General features: G+C 46.7%; 1 protein-coding gene across 9 annotated transcripts in view; it reads left to right on the forward strand.

Moving 5' to 3' along the window:
- The first annotated feature begins 2065 nt into the window (after positions 1-2065).
- LOC142256902 (CMP-N-acetylneuraminate-beta-galactosamide-alpha-2,3-sialyltransferase 4-like) overlaps positions 2066-14306 on the forward strand; it is a 165250-nt gene continuing 153009 nt past the window's right edge. For 4 of the 9 annotated variants that reach the window (XM_075328886.1, XM_075328883.1, XM_075328888.1 and 1 more), the window contains exon 1: positions 2217-2293. The gene's annotated coding sequence lies outside the window, so the exon portion shown is untranslated. Of the gene's footprint in view, positions 2165-2215; positions 2294-14306 lie in introns of those variants that run through there. The other 5 variants (XM_075328881.1, XM_075328885.1, XM_075328884.1 and 2 more) reach the window with 5 other exon arrangements.

Consider the following 14306-nt stretch of genomic DNA (forward strand, 5'->3'; position numbering starts at 1 on the left):
AAGCGGACCCCAACCAAAACCCCTGCATGGCTCAGACGCCGGCTGCACCTGAGAGAATTGGAGAGCACTCAGCCAATAAATGGAGCCTGCAGCCCCCACATCATATCCAGGCTGTGCCCGTCTCTTTATTTCTCTAATACAGTCTAATAACATTAAGTTTGTGCCCCCTCCACTGATATCTGTGCCCCCCCACTGATGTATGTGCCCCCAAGTGATGTCAGTGCCCCTCCAGTGCTGTCTATGCTCCACCAATGATGTCTGTGCCGCCTCCAGTGGTGTCTGTGTTCCCTGCAGTGCTATCTGTGCTCCCTCCAGTGCTATCTGTGCTATCTGTGCCCTCTTCAGTAGTGTATGTGCCCCTCCAGTGATATCTGTGTCCCTCCAGTGATGTCTGTGCCCCTCCACTGATGTCTGTACCCCTCGAGTGCTGTCTGGGCCCCTCTAGTGATGTCTGTGCCCCTCCAGTGCTGTCTGTACCTCTCCAGTAATGTTTATGCCCCTCCAGTGATGTATGTGCTCCTCCAGTCTTGTTTGTGCCCCTCCAGTGCTGTCTGTACCTCTCCAGTAATGTGTGTGCCCCTCCAGTGATATCTATGCCCCTCCAGTGCTCCAGTGATGTCTGTGCCCCTCCAGTGCTGTCTGTGCCCCTCCAGTGCTGTCTGTGCCCCTCCAGTGATGTATGTGCTCCTCCAGTCTTGTTTGTGCCCCTCCAGTGCTGTCTGTACCTCTCCAGTAATGTGTGTGCCCCTCCAGTGATATCTATGCCCCTCCAGTGCTCCAGTGCTGTCTGTGCCCCTCCAGTGCTGTCTGTGCCCCTCCAGTGCTGTCTGTGCCCCTCCAGTGATGGCTGTGCCCCTCCAGTGATGTCTGTGCACCTCCATAGATGTCTGTGCCCCTACAGTGGTGTCTGTGCCCCTCCAGTGGTGTTTGTGCCCTGTCGATGTCTGTGCCCCTCCAGTGATGTCTGTGCCCCTCCAGTGATGGCTGTGCCCGTCAGTGATCGCTGTGCCCCTCCAGTGCTGTCTGTGCCCCTCCAGTGATGGCTGTGCCCCTCCAGTGATGGCTGTGCCCCTCCAGTGCTGTCTGTGCCCCTCCAGTGATGGCTGTGCCTCTCCAGTGATGCCTGTGCCCCTCCAGTGATGGCTGTGCCCGTCAGTGATGTCTGTCCCCTCCAGTGATGGCTGTGCCCCTCCAGTAATGTCTGTGCCCCTCCAGTGATGGCTGTGCCCCTCCAGTGATGGCTGTGCCCCTCCAGTGATGTCTGTGCCCCTCCAGTAATGTCTGTGCCCCTCCAGTGATGGCTGTGCCCCTCCAGTGATGGCTGTGCCCCGTCAGTGATGGCTGTGCCCCTCCAGTGATGTCTGTGCCCCTCCAGTAATGGCTGTGCCCCTCCAGTGATGGCTGTGCCCCTCCAGTGATGGCTGTGCCCCTCCAGTGATGGCTGTGCCCCGTCAGTGATGGCTGTGCCCCTCCAGTGATGGCTGTGCCCCGTCAGTGATGGCTGTGCCCCTCCAGTGATGGCTGTGCCCCGTCAGTGATGGCTGTGCCCCTCCAGTGATGTCTGTGCCCCTCTAGTAATGGCTGTGCCCCTCCAGTGATGGCTGTGCCCCTCCAGTGATGGCTGTGCCCCGTCAGTGATGGCTGTGCCCCTCCAGTGATGGCTGTGCCCCTCCAGTGATGGCTGTGCCCCGTCAGTGATGGCTGTGCCCCTCCAGTGATGTCTGTGCCCCTCCAGTGATGTCTGTGCCCCGTCAGTGATGGCTGTGCCCCTCCAGTAATGGCTCTGCCCCTCCAGTGATGGCTGTGCCTCTCCAGTGATGGCTGTGCCCCGTCAGTGATGGCTGTGCCTCTCCAGTGATGGCTGTGCCCCTCCAGTGATGGCTGTGCCCCTCCAGTGATGTCTGTGCCCCTCCAGTGATGGCTGTGCCCCTCCAGTGATGTCTGTGCCCCTCCAGTGATGGCTGTGCCCCTCCAGTGATGGCTGTGCCCCTCCAGTGATGTCTGTGCCCCTCCAGTGATGGCTGTGCCCCTCCTTTCTCTCACCATGCTGTCAGTATTATCAGCCTCCCTCCTCCTCCCGTCTCCTCCCCCGGAGCTGCCGGGCTCTGTTCTCTGGCCAGTCTGCAGACACCGAGTACCGTGAAGCTGGAGGACGGCGGCGCTGGTGAGTACCGGGCGGTGCGGAGACTGGAGGCTGCTGGCACTGCCCATTGTTCTGCGGGGCGGCGGCTGTGCCAGGAGAGATCAGCGGGCACCGGAGCGGGAGACCCGGGGTGCGGCGGAGCGGGTGACGGTATGTGCTGCACCGAGCCCGGGGTGATGGGGGATCAGGCCCCGGGGATGGAGGATGAGACTGCAGCCCCGGATACCGATAGATGCCGCACATCGCGTGTATGATGTCATGCATCTGTATATAGCGCACATATCTGTATATATCTATATATATCTCGGTGTATCTCTGTATATATGTGGATATAACAGTGTATATCTGTATATATCGGTATATGTTTGTATATATGTATATATCTGTATATATCTATACATCTCGGTGTATATCTGTATATATCGGTGTATATCTGTATATATCTATATATATCTCGGTGTATATCTGTATATATCTGTGTATATCAGTATATATCGGTGTATATCTGTATATATCGGTGTATATCTGTATATATCGGTGTATATCTGTATATATCTGGTATATATGTGGATATATCAGTGTATATCTGTATATATCGGTGTATACCTGTATATATCTGCATATATCTGGTATATCAGTGTATATCTGTATATATCGGTGTATATCTGTATATATCTGTGTATATCTGTATATATCGGTGTATATCTGTATATATCGGTGTATATCTGTATATATCTGTGTATATCTGGATATATCTGTGTATATCTGTATATATCTGTGTATATCTGTATATATCTGTATATATCTGTGTATATCTGTATATATCGGTGTATATCTGTATATATCTGTATATATCGGTGTATATCTGGATATATCTGTGTATATCTGTATATATCTGTGTATATCTGTATATATCGGTGTATATCTGTATATATCGGTGTATATCTGTATATATCGGTGTATATCTGTATATATCGGTGTATATCTGTATATATCTGGTATATATGTGGATATATCAGTGTATATCTGTATATATCGGTGTATACCTGTATATATCTGCATATATCTGGTATATCAGTGTATATCTGTATATATCGGTGTATATCTGTATATATCTGTGTATATCTGTATATATCGGTGTATATCTGTATATATCGGTGTATATCTGTATATATCTGTGTATATCTGGATATATCTGTGTATATCTGTATATATCTGTGTATATCTGTATATATCTGTGTATATCTGTATATATCGGTGTATATCTGTATATATCTGTGTATATCTGTATATATCGGTGTATATCTGGATATATCTGTGTATATCTGTATATATCTGTGTATATCTGTATATATCGGTGTATATCTGTATATATCGGTGTATATCTGTATATATCGGTGTATATCTGTATATATCGGTGTATATCTGTATATATCGGTGTATATCTGTATATATCTGGTATATATGTGGATATATCAGTGTATATCTGTATATATCGGTGTATACCTGTATATATCTGCATATATCTGGTATATCAGTGTATATCTGTATATATCGGTGTATATCTGTATATCTCGGTGTATATCTGTATATATCGGTGTATATCTGTATATATCGGTGTATATCTGGATATATCTGTGTATATCTGTATATATCTGCATATATCTGTATATATCTGCATATATCTGTATATATCGGTGTATATCTGTATATCTCGGTGTATATCTGTATATATCGGTGTATATCTGTATATATCGGTGTATATCTGTATATATCTGGTATATATCTGTGGATATATCAGTGTATATCTGTATATATCGGTGTATATCTGTATATATCGGTGTATATCTGTATATATCGGTGTATATCTGGATATATCTGTGTATATCTGTATATATCTGCATATATCTGGTATATCAGTGTATATCTGTATATATCGGTATAAGTTTGTATATATGTATATATCTGTATATATCAGTGTATATCAACATATCTGGTATATCTGTATATATCTGGTATATCTGTATATATTAGTATATATCTGTATAAATCAGTATATATCTGTATATATGTGGATATATCAGTGTACATCTGTATATATTGGTATATATCTGTATATATCGGTGCATACCTGTATATATCTGCATATATCTGGTATATAAGTGTATATCTGTGTATATCTGTATATATCGGTATATGTTTGTATATATCTGTATATATTGCTGTATATCTGGTATATTGGTGTATCGTGTATGATGTGTTACAGCTTTGTATTATATAAATATGTGGATTAATTATAGACATATATATTATTCATGTGCATTGTATTATGTATCTCCCTGCATGCATGTGTTCATTATATATGTAGCCTATATATGCTTGTCTGTATCTATAATGTATATATGTATGCGAGACATATACTGTATATATATTTTACATTGGATATATTGTTTATTATATTTCTATACAGCACCATGCAAAAGTTTTAGGCAGGTGTGGAATAAATGCTGCAAAGTAAAAATGCTTTAAAAAATATAAGTATTATTAATTTATTTTTATGAATTAACAAAATGAATAGTGATTGGACAAAGAGAAACGTAAATCCCCTCAGTATTCAGTGACCGCCCGTCTCCTCTGTCCTCAGTATTCAGTGACCGCCCGTCTCCTCTGTCCTCATTATTCAGTTTACCGCCCGTCTCCTCCGTCCTCAGTATTCAGTGACCGCCCGTTTCCTCTGTCCTCATTATTCAGTGACCGCCCGTCTCCTCCGTCCTCAGTATTCAGTGACCGCCCGTCTCCTCCGTCCTCAGTATTCAGTGACCGCCCGTCTCCTCTGTCCTCATTATTCAGTTTACCGCCCGTCTCCTCCGTCCTCAGTATTCAGTGACCGCCCGTTTCCTCTGTCCTCATTATTCAGTGACCGCCCGTCTCCTCCGTCCTCAGTATTCAGTGACCGCCCGTCTCCTCCGTCCTCAGTATTCAGTGACTGCCCGTCTCCTCCGTCCTCAGTATTCAGTTACCGCCCGTCTCCTCCATCCTCAGTATTCAGTGACCGCCCGTCTCCTCCATCCTCAGTATTCAGTGACCGCCCGTCTCCTCTGTCCTCAGTATTCAGTGACTGCCCGTCTCCTCCGTCCTCAGTATTCAGTGACTGCCCGTCTCCTCCATCCTCAGTATTCAGTGACCGCCCGTCTCCTCTGTCCTCAGTATTCAGTGACCGCCCATCTCCTCTGTCCTCAGTATTCGGTGACCGCCCGTCTCCCTGTCCTCAGTATTCGGTGACCGCCCGTCGCCTCTGTCCTCAGTATTCAGTGACCGCCCGTCTCCTCCGTCCTCAGTATTCAGTGACTGCCCATCTCCTCCATCCTCAGTATTCAGTGACCGCCCGTCTCCTCCGTCCTCAGTATTCAGTGACTGCCAGTCTCCTCCGTCCTCAGTATTCAGTGACCGCCCGTCTCCTCCGTCCTCAGTATTCAGTTACCGCCCGTCTCCTCCGTCCTCAGTATTCAGTTACCGCCCATCTCCTCCGTCCTCAGTATTCAGTGACCGCCCGTCTCCTCCGTCCTCAGTATTCAGTGACCGCCCGTCTCCTCTGTCCTCAGTATTCAGTGACCGCCCGTTTCCTCTGTCCTCATTATTCAGTTTACCGCCCGTCTCCTCTGTCCTCAGTATTCAGTGACTGCCCGTCTCCTCCGTCCTCAGTATTCAGTGACTGCCCATCTCCTCCGTCCTCAGTATTCAGTGACCGCCCGTCTCCTCCGTCCTCAGTATTCAGTGACCACCTGTCTCCTCTGTCCTCAGTATTCAGTGACCGCCCATCTCCTCTGTCCTCAGTATTCGGTGACCGCCCGTCTCCCTGTCCTCAGTATTCGGTGACCGCCCGTCGCCTCCATCCTCAGTATTCAGTGACCGCCCATCTCCTCCGTCCTCAGTATTCAGTGACCGCCCGTCTCCTCCGTCCTCAGTATTCAGTGACCGCCCGTCTCCTCCATCCTCAGTATTCAGTGACCGCCTGTCTCCTCCGTCATGAGTATTCAGTGACCGCCCGTCTCCTTCATCCTCAGTATTCAGTGACTGCCCATCTCCTGTGTCCTCAGTATTCAGTGACCGCCCGTCTCCTCTGTCCTCAGTATTCGGTGACCGCCCGTCGCCTCCATCCTCAGTATTCAATGACCGCCCGTCGCCTCCAACCTCAGTATTCGGTGACCGCCAGTCTCCTCTGTCCTCAGTATTCGGTGACCGCCCATCTCCTCTGTCCTCAGTATTCAGTGACCGCCCATCTCCTCTGTCCTCAGTATTCAGTGACCGCCCGTCTCCTCCATCCTCAGTATTCAGTGACCGCCCGTCCCCTCCATCCTCATTATTCGGTGACCACCCGTCTCCTCCATCACTTCTTCTTGTCTCTTGTACACAGGTTACGGAGCAGCAGGAAGTTGTTCCAAACATCTTGGATGACTGACCCCTGATCTTCAGTGTATGAGGCTTGTGCGGATCCTTCTGACTCTTGATCCCAGACAGGCGGGATGATGTGGGCTCAGGGCTCTGTGCGGCAGAACCATCAGCTCCAGGACTCTTTATGCTTAATTACATTGCTGGGCTGTTGTCCGGCTGCAGAATAAATTTGAATTAGACGCCTCCTGATGGCATCACGTCATAGATATCTGTCTGTGGTCAGTTCTTCGAGATGTTTGGAACAACCTCCTGCCGAGCTGCTTCATTGTGTAGAACTGTCCGGTGATGGAGCTGATGGAGGTGATGGAGATGATGAAGATGATGGAGGTGATGGAGATGATGGAGGTGATGGAGGTGATGGAGATGATGAAGATGATGGAGGTGATGGAGGCTATGGCGGTTGTGGAGGTGATGGAGTCACTACATATTATACTTCTGTTGTGTATATATATATATATATATATATACATGTTGTGTATGTGATCTTCTATTATCCTGTCTACATTATATACTATATTTTTGTATTTTTTACAAATATACTACAGTTCAACATTTTGGGGTCACTTAGATATTTCCTTATTTTTTTTCAATGAAGCTAACATTAAATTACACAGAAATCCCCTCTATACATTATGTGGTAAATGGCTATTCTCGCTGCAAACGTCTGTTTTTTAATGCAATATCTACATAGGTGTATAGAGGCCCATTTGCAACAACCACCACTCCAGTGTTCTAATAGTACATTGTGTTTGCTAACTGTGTTAGAAGGCTAATGGATGTTTAGAAATCCCTTGAAAACCCTTGTGCAAGTATGTTAGCACAGCTGAAAATAGTTTTGCTGATTAGAGAAGCTATAAAACTTCCTTTGAGCTAGTTGAGAATCTGGAGCATTACATTTGTTGGTTCCATTAAACTCTCAAAATGGCCAGAAAAAGAGAATTTTCATGTGAAACTCGACAGTCTATTTTTTTTCTCAGAAATTAAGGATATTCCATGGAGAAATTGCCAAGAAACTGAAGATTTCGTACAACGGTGTGTACTACTCCCTTCAGAGGAGAGCACAAACAGGCTGTAACCAGAGTAGAGAGAAGTGGAGGCCGCACTGCACAACTGAGGAGAGCACAAACAGGCTGTAACCAGAGTAGAGAGAAGTGGAGGCCGCGCTGCACAACTGAGGAGAGCACAAACAGGCTGTAACCAGAGTAGAGAGAAGTAGAGGCCGCGCTGCACAACTGAGGAGAGCACAAACAGGCTGTAACCAGAATAGAGGGAAGTGGAGGCCGCGCTGCACAACTGAGGAGAGCACAAACAGGCTGTAACCAGAGTAGAGGGAAGTGGAGGCCGCGCTGCACAACTGAGGAGAGCACAAACAGGCTGTAACCAGAATAGAGGGAAGTGGAGGCCGCGCTGCACAACTGTGGAGAGCACAAACAGGCTGTAACCAGAGTAGAGGGAAGTGGAGGCCGCGCTGCACAACTGAGGAGAGCACAAACAGGCTGTAACCAGAGTAGAGAGAAGTGGAGGCCGCACTGCACAACTGAGGAGAGCACAAACAGGCTGTAACCAGAGTAGAGAGAAGTGGAGGCCGCGTTGCACAATTGAGGAGAGCACAAACAGGCTGTAACCAGAGTAGAGAGAAGTGGAGGCCGCGCTGCACAACTGAGGAGAGCACAAACAGGCTGTAACCAGAGTAGAGAGAAGTGTGAGGCCGCGCTGCACAACTGAGCAACAAGACACGTACATTACAGTCTCTAGTGTGAGAAATCCACGCCTCACAGGTCCTCAACTGGCAGCTTCATTACATAGTACCCGCAAAACACCAGTGTCACCGTCTACAGTGAGGAGGCGACTCCGGGATGCCGGCCTTCAGGGCAGAGGGGCAAAGAAAAAGCCATATCTGAGACTGGCTAATTAAAGGAAAAGATTAATATGGGCAAAAGAACACAGACATTGGACAGAGGAAGATTGGAAAAAAGTGTTATGGACGGACAAATCCAAGTGTGAGGTGTTTGGATCACACAGAAGAACATTTGAGAAACGCAGAACTACTGAAAAGATGCTGGAAGACTGCCTGACGCCATCTGTCAAGCATGGTGGAGGTAATGTGATGGTCTGGGGTTGCTTTGTGCTGGTAAAGTGGGAGATTTGTACAAGGTAAAAGGGATTGTGAATAAGGAAGGCTATCCCTCCATTTTACAACGCCATGCCATACCCTGTGGACAGCGCTTGATTGGAGCCAATTTCATCCTACAACAGGACAATGACCCAAAGCCACCTCCAAATTATGCATGAACTATTTAGGGAAGAAGCAAATTAACATCTAGAATGCCAAAGATCTGCAAAGCTGGAATTGTGCAAAGGAGCGTTCTGTGCTGAAAGCCAAGTGTGAAGAGGAAATTATTATTTCACATAACAATCATTATTCCTGACCTCATCACTGTCTGCACAATGTTCTCTATTCATTATGCAACTCATGGGATAAATACAAGTAGGAGATTCATGGAAAAGACAAAATTGTCCGGGTGACCCCAAACGTTTGATCTGTAGTGTGCATGAAGTTTCTGTAAAGATTGAATATTCCTTGCGCTGACCCGGATTTCTCCAGAATTCTGCCCTTCACCCCGGATATCACGGCCATGAAGAAAAGAATCAGATCCTCCTCCAAGAACAACTTCTCCCATCGTCCTGGACAATGTGGTGATGATGCTTTTCCCCCTCATGATGGAAACTGGTCACAAGGCAAATCTGAGAACTAAGGCCTTGTGCGCACTGGGAAATGGAATTTTCTTGAGAAAATTCCGCATGCTTTCAAAGATTACCTCACCCGCGGTAAAAAAACGCGGGAAACCGCACCCGAAAACCATGCGGTTTGCCGCGGTTTGCTGCAGTTTTACCGCAGTATTATTCGCGGTATTGCCGCGGTTTTGCCGCGTGCGGGTTGGGATGTGCTTTATTGCATTCAATGCAATAAAGCACATTGAAAAAAAAAAAAGTCATTTAATCCTGAGATAGTAGATAGACAGAAGAATAGATAGAGGGATAGATAGAGGGATAGATAGAGGGATAGATAGATAGATAGAGGACAGATCGCTGCATTTCCCACGGTCGGCAGTGAGTTCACATTACCGGCCGTGGGAAATGACCGGTAATTACCTCTGCTGTCTGCTGCTTTCATTCAGCGCTGTGTCTGTGACAGTCGCGGCTGGATGGAAGCAGCGCAGGACCTGTGGATTACGCCGGAGCTTTGTTTCGGGGGGGTTAATAAAATGGTGAACGAGGCTTGTTTGTTTTATTTAAAATAAAGGATTTTTCGGTGTCTGTGTTTTTTTCACTTTACTTACGGGTTGATCATGTCAGCTGTCACATAGACGCTGCCATGATCAAGCCTGGAGTTAATGGCGGTGGTCCCCCACCACCATTAACCCCTTGTATTACCTTGCTGCCACTGCTACACGGTGGCAAGAAGAGCCGAGGACACACCGGTATTGCCGCATAATGCATGCGACAGTGCCGGGGCAGCTGCGGCTGATATTCTCGGCTGCGGGAGGGGGAGGGAGGCGGGGGACATTAACCCTGCCCCTCTCCCTCCCCAGCCTGAGAATACCGGGCTGCCGCTGTGTGCTTACCTCGGCTGGACGGTAAATATGCAGCGGAGCCCACGTTCTTTGTTTTCTATATTTCCGTTTTCTTTCTATGTGTGTTCTATGTGTCTGTGTCTATGTGATCTATGTCTGTGATGTGTTCTGTGTCTATCTGTGTCAGTGATGTGTGTGTGTTTCCTCTCTGCACGGCTTCCTCTTCCTGTAATGACATCACTTCCCTGCAAAACCGCAGACAGGCGATGTACATTACCGGAGGTAAACCGCGAAATACCGCAGGGAATAACGCAGCAAAACGCAGTGAACCGCACAGAATTTGCTGCCTGCGTTATTCCCTGCGGGATTTCATGATTAACATTGGAGTCAATGGAGTGAAATCCCGCAGCGATGTGCGGAAAAGAAGTGACATGCACTTGTTTTTGCTGCGGGATTCCCGCAGCAAAACATGCAGCTGTCAAATTCCGCCCAGTGCGCACAGGATTTTTTTTCTCCATAGGATTTGCTGGTGATTCACTGCAGAGATGTTATGAACATTTTCTGCAGCGAAACATGCAGCAAATCCGCGGCAAAATCCGGTAAGTGCGCACATAGCCTAAGTGTCTCAGGGAAGAAACCCTTCACATTGCGGGTCTGTGATTCATCATCTGAATGGGTGAAAAACACTGATGGAAGAATGTGAGAACTTGCGAGGCCTCAGTGGTGGATACATTTTCATGGTGACTTGATGCTTCCGGCTCCTCAGTCTCCATCGGTCTTGGGACACGTCTGATGAAGACCCCTCCGCAGTCCCCACCGCTGCTGTTTGTTTGCATCTGTTCCGTTCTCTCAGATTGTAAAACTTTTCTACAAACACTGAGGCTATGTGCGCACTGCGCACGCTGCGGATTTACAGCGAATTTCCCACAGATTTTACTGCGGATTTGCTGCAGAAAATGTCTAACATTTCTGCAGTCATTCCCCAGCAAAACCTATGGGTATAAAAAAATGCTGTGCGTACACTGCGTTTTTCTTTATTTGCAGATGTACCCGCGGAATTTCCACTGCGAAATTGGGCTATGTGCCCCCAGGACTATGCACCTGCGGATTTTGCCACGGAAAACCTGCGGATTTATCTGGATTTTTTAGACACTCTCCATGTTATCCTATGGGACACGGGGAGTGCTGTGTCCACGCTGCGTTATGTGCGGCTGAGGAATATGCTGCGGATGTCCCACAGCCGCACGTAACTGCATGTCAATTATTCCTGCGGAAATCCCGGTTCTCCACTATGGAGATAGAGGCCGGGACATCCACAGGTAAAGTCGCACAAATGTCCGCAGGTTTACCGCAGATATTTCGCTGGAATCCCGCAGCAATGGATAACTGCGGATTGCGGGGAGCTGCTGCGGGAAACCTGTGGACATACCTGCGAATATATCCGCAGGTACATAGTCCCGTGTGCACATAGCCTAAATGTGCATTTCACTTCTTTTCTGCAGGTCCCTGCGGTTTTGCCATTAATTGTTGGTAAAAACTAGCAGGGACCAACCTGCGGAAAAACCGTGGCAAAATCGCACCAAACCGCGGCAAAACCGCATGTGGATTTCGTTGCAGTTGTGGTGCGTTTTTTTTATCGCAAGTGCAGGATTCTTTCAGAGGGTCCATTTTTTCCTAAAGAAAAAGTCATTTTCTAGTGCGCACATGGCCTAAAACAGCAAAGTGCATGACTGATGGACTAGTGAATTGCGCTCCTGGTAATCTAATAAATAAGACACCACACACTGCGTGACATGGATTAAAATTTTGGCCACAGCAGCCCTTTATTTTAATAAGAAAAAACATCAATAAGAAAAAACAAGATTATCGGCCCAGAGATGTGGTTGTTATAAATCCCAGCCCCATATCCCCCTCCGCCGTGTACACCTAGCTCAAGGGGGAATCTGGGTATACCCCTTGATCATTTTCCTTGTGTCCGCTGAGCTCCTCCCCAGGGACCCATCTATTCCACTGTCCACTGAGCTCCTCCCCAGGGACCCATATTCCACTGTCCGCTGAGCTCTGGCCCAGGGACCCCATTAAAAACATAATTCTCCAACCAACAAAGAGGGGGTTTAAACAACCACATCCCGCCGCCGCCAAATGCTGCTGTAACATACAATATTAAAATGTTAATACAATATTAATATGTTGATATGACATTGTCAATTTGGATACATTACTGATAACAATTGATACAATACGATACAATACTAATAATGTTGATAAAATACCGATGATGTTGAATACCAATAACATTGTTAGAATATTGACAGTGTTGCAAAGTCCTGATATTGATACATTTCCCTTTATTATAGGGAGGGTGGGTGGGACAACTGCTTGTTCAGTCTTTAAGTCCAGGACAAAGGAATGACACCTTAACATGGGACCTATTTCTTATATGGCCCCTGCCCCCATCTCTCCTCCTGCTCGCCCACCACCACATTCCTTAGGTAAAAACCCCCATCCCTTACTCCTTAACCCTTTCCTGGATCTATCACTGCCTCAGTCATGTACGTTACGTCTATCTGCCTTCACTCTGCTTGACTGATGGACTAGTGAATTGCGCTCCTGGTAATCTAATAAATAAGACACCACACACTGCGTGACATGGATTAAAATTTTGGCCACAGCAGCCCTTTATTTTAATAAGAAAAAACATCAATAAGAAAAAACAAGATTATCGGCCCAGAGATGTGGTTGTTATAAATCCCAGCCCCATATCCCCCTCCGCCGTGTACACCTAGCTCAAGGGGGAATCTGGGTATACCCCTTGATCATTTTCCTTGTGTCCGCTGAGCTCCTCCCCAGGGACCCATCTATTCCACTGTCCACTGAGCTCCTCCCCAGGGACCCATATTCCACTGTCCGCTGAGCTCTGGCCCAGGGACCCCATTAAAAACATAATTCTCCAACCAACAAAGAGGGGGTTTAAACAACCACATCCCGCCAAGACTCGCTCTTGTGACACCTTACAAGAGTGAGTTCCTCCACAACTTAATGGCTCGTTCTACTCCTTCTTGTATTCCCAACATCCATATATCAATGCCAATGTCATTAAGATGTACCTTATCATCTCTCCAAAAATGTTCCTTTGTATTTTCCAGCATCTGGTGACGTATGGCCACCCCTCCGTTTTCCAACACAAATTTTGTTATTTTTTTATTAACCTTTATCCTTGTATTATTGATGCGAGCCACTGATCGCGCTGTTCTCCACATTTGTCTAGCTACTATATCCGACCAGACCACCACTGTTTCTGGGTAAGACCTCCATAAATTCAACATATCAAGCTTTATGTTCCTAACTAAATGTCTTGATGTTCTTATTGCTAAATCATTACCACCTAAATGGATAAGTAAGACGTCCGGGGGGCGGTAGAACTCCACATGATACTGGATTTCTTTTAACAGCTGATGCCACTGCATTCCCCTCTTTCCTATCCATGTCACCCGTGCCAAGGAACTGGGCAACCCCAACTGTTTGCCATTAGGCCTGACTGCTGCACGTAAGGCCCCCCAAAAAACAAATGAATGTCCCATGATCCAAACCAGGCATTGCTGTTCAGCTAAAACAAAAAACAAAAACACAATTATCACACAATTGTCTAAATGAAGACACAACTACTATAGGATTACCACAATGTACACATATATATACATGTACGCCATTTATAATAAATGTAATCGAATGTAACTCTTAAATCTGCTCGATTCCCATCTCCCGATTTTTTTAACTATGTCAGGCTCTAAGCCCCATCTAGCAGCTTCTGTGGCTGCTCCTATCCTAAATGAGTGTGAAGTGAATGCATTTGGAGACTCTCCCAATATTGTCAGGCATTTTTTAAGAACTGCTGTGAATTGAAATTGTGACAATGACTTACAATCCTCATGAATTAGTAATGAACCTTGGATATTTGGCCTTCTTGAGACATAGTTTCTAAAACAGATGACCGGGCAGGCCCTGTACCCGCTTAAAGGAAACAATGTGATCCATTTTCCTCTACCCTGTTGATCAGTTTTTGACTTTGCCAGAAAACATTCCAATCTGTCTGTGTACTGATGCACGTCCTCGGCTTGTAGACCCCCACTTCTGGT

This window comes from Anomaloglossus baeobatrachus, chromosome 11 (assembly GCF_048569485.1).
Source record: "Anomaloglossus baeobatrachus isolate aAnoBae1 chromosome 11, aAnoBae1.hap1, whole genome shotgun sequence".
NCBI lineage: Eukaryota > Metazoa > Chordata > Amphibia > Anura > Aromobatidae > Anomaloglossus > Anomaloglossus baeobatrachus.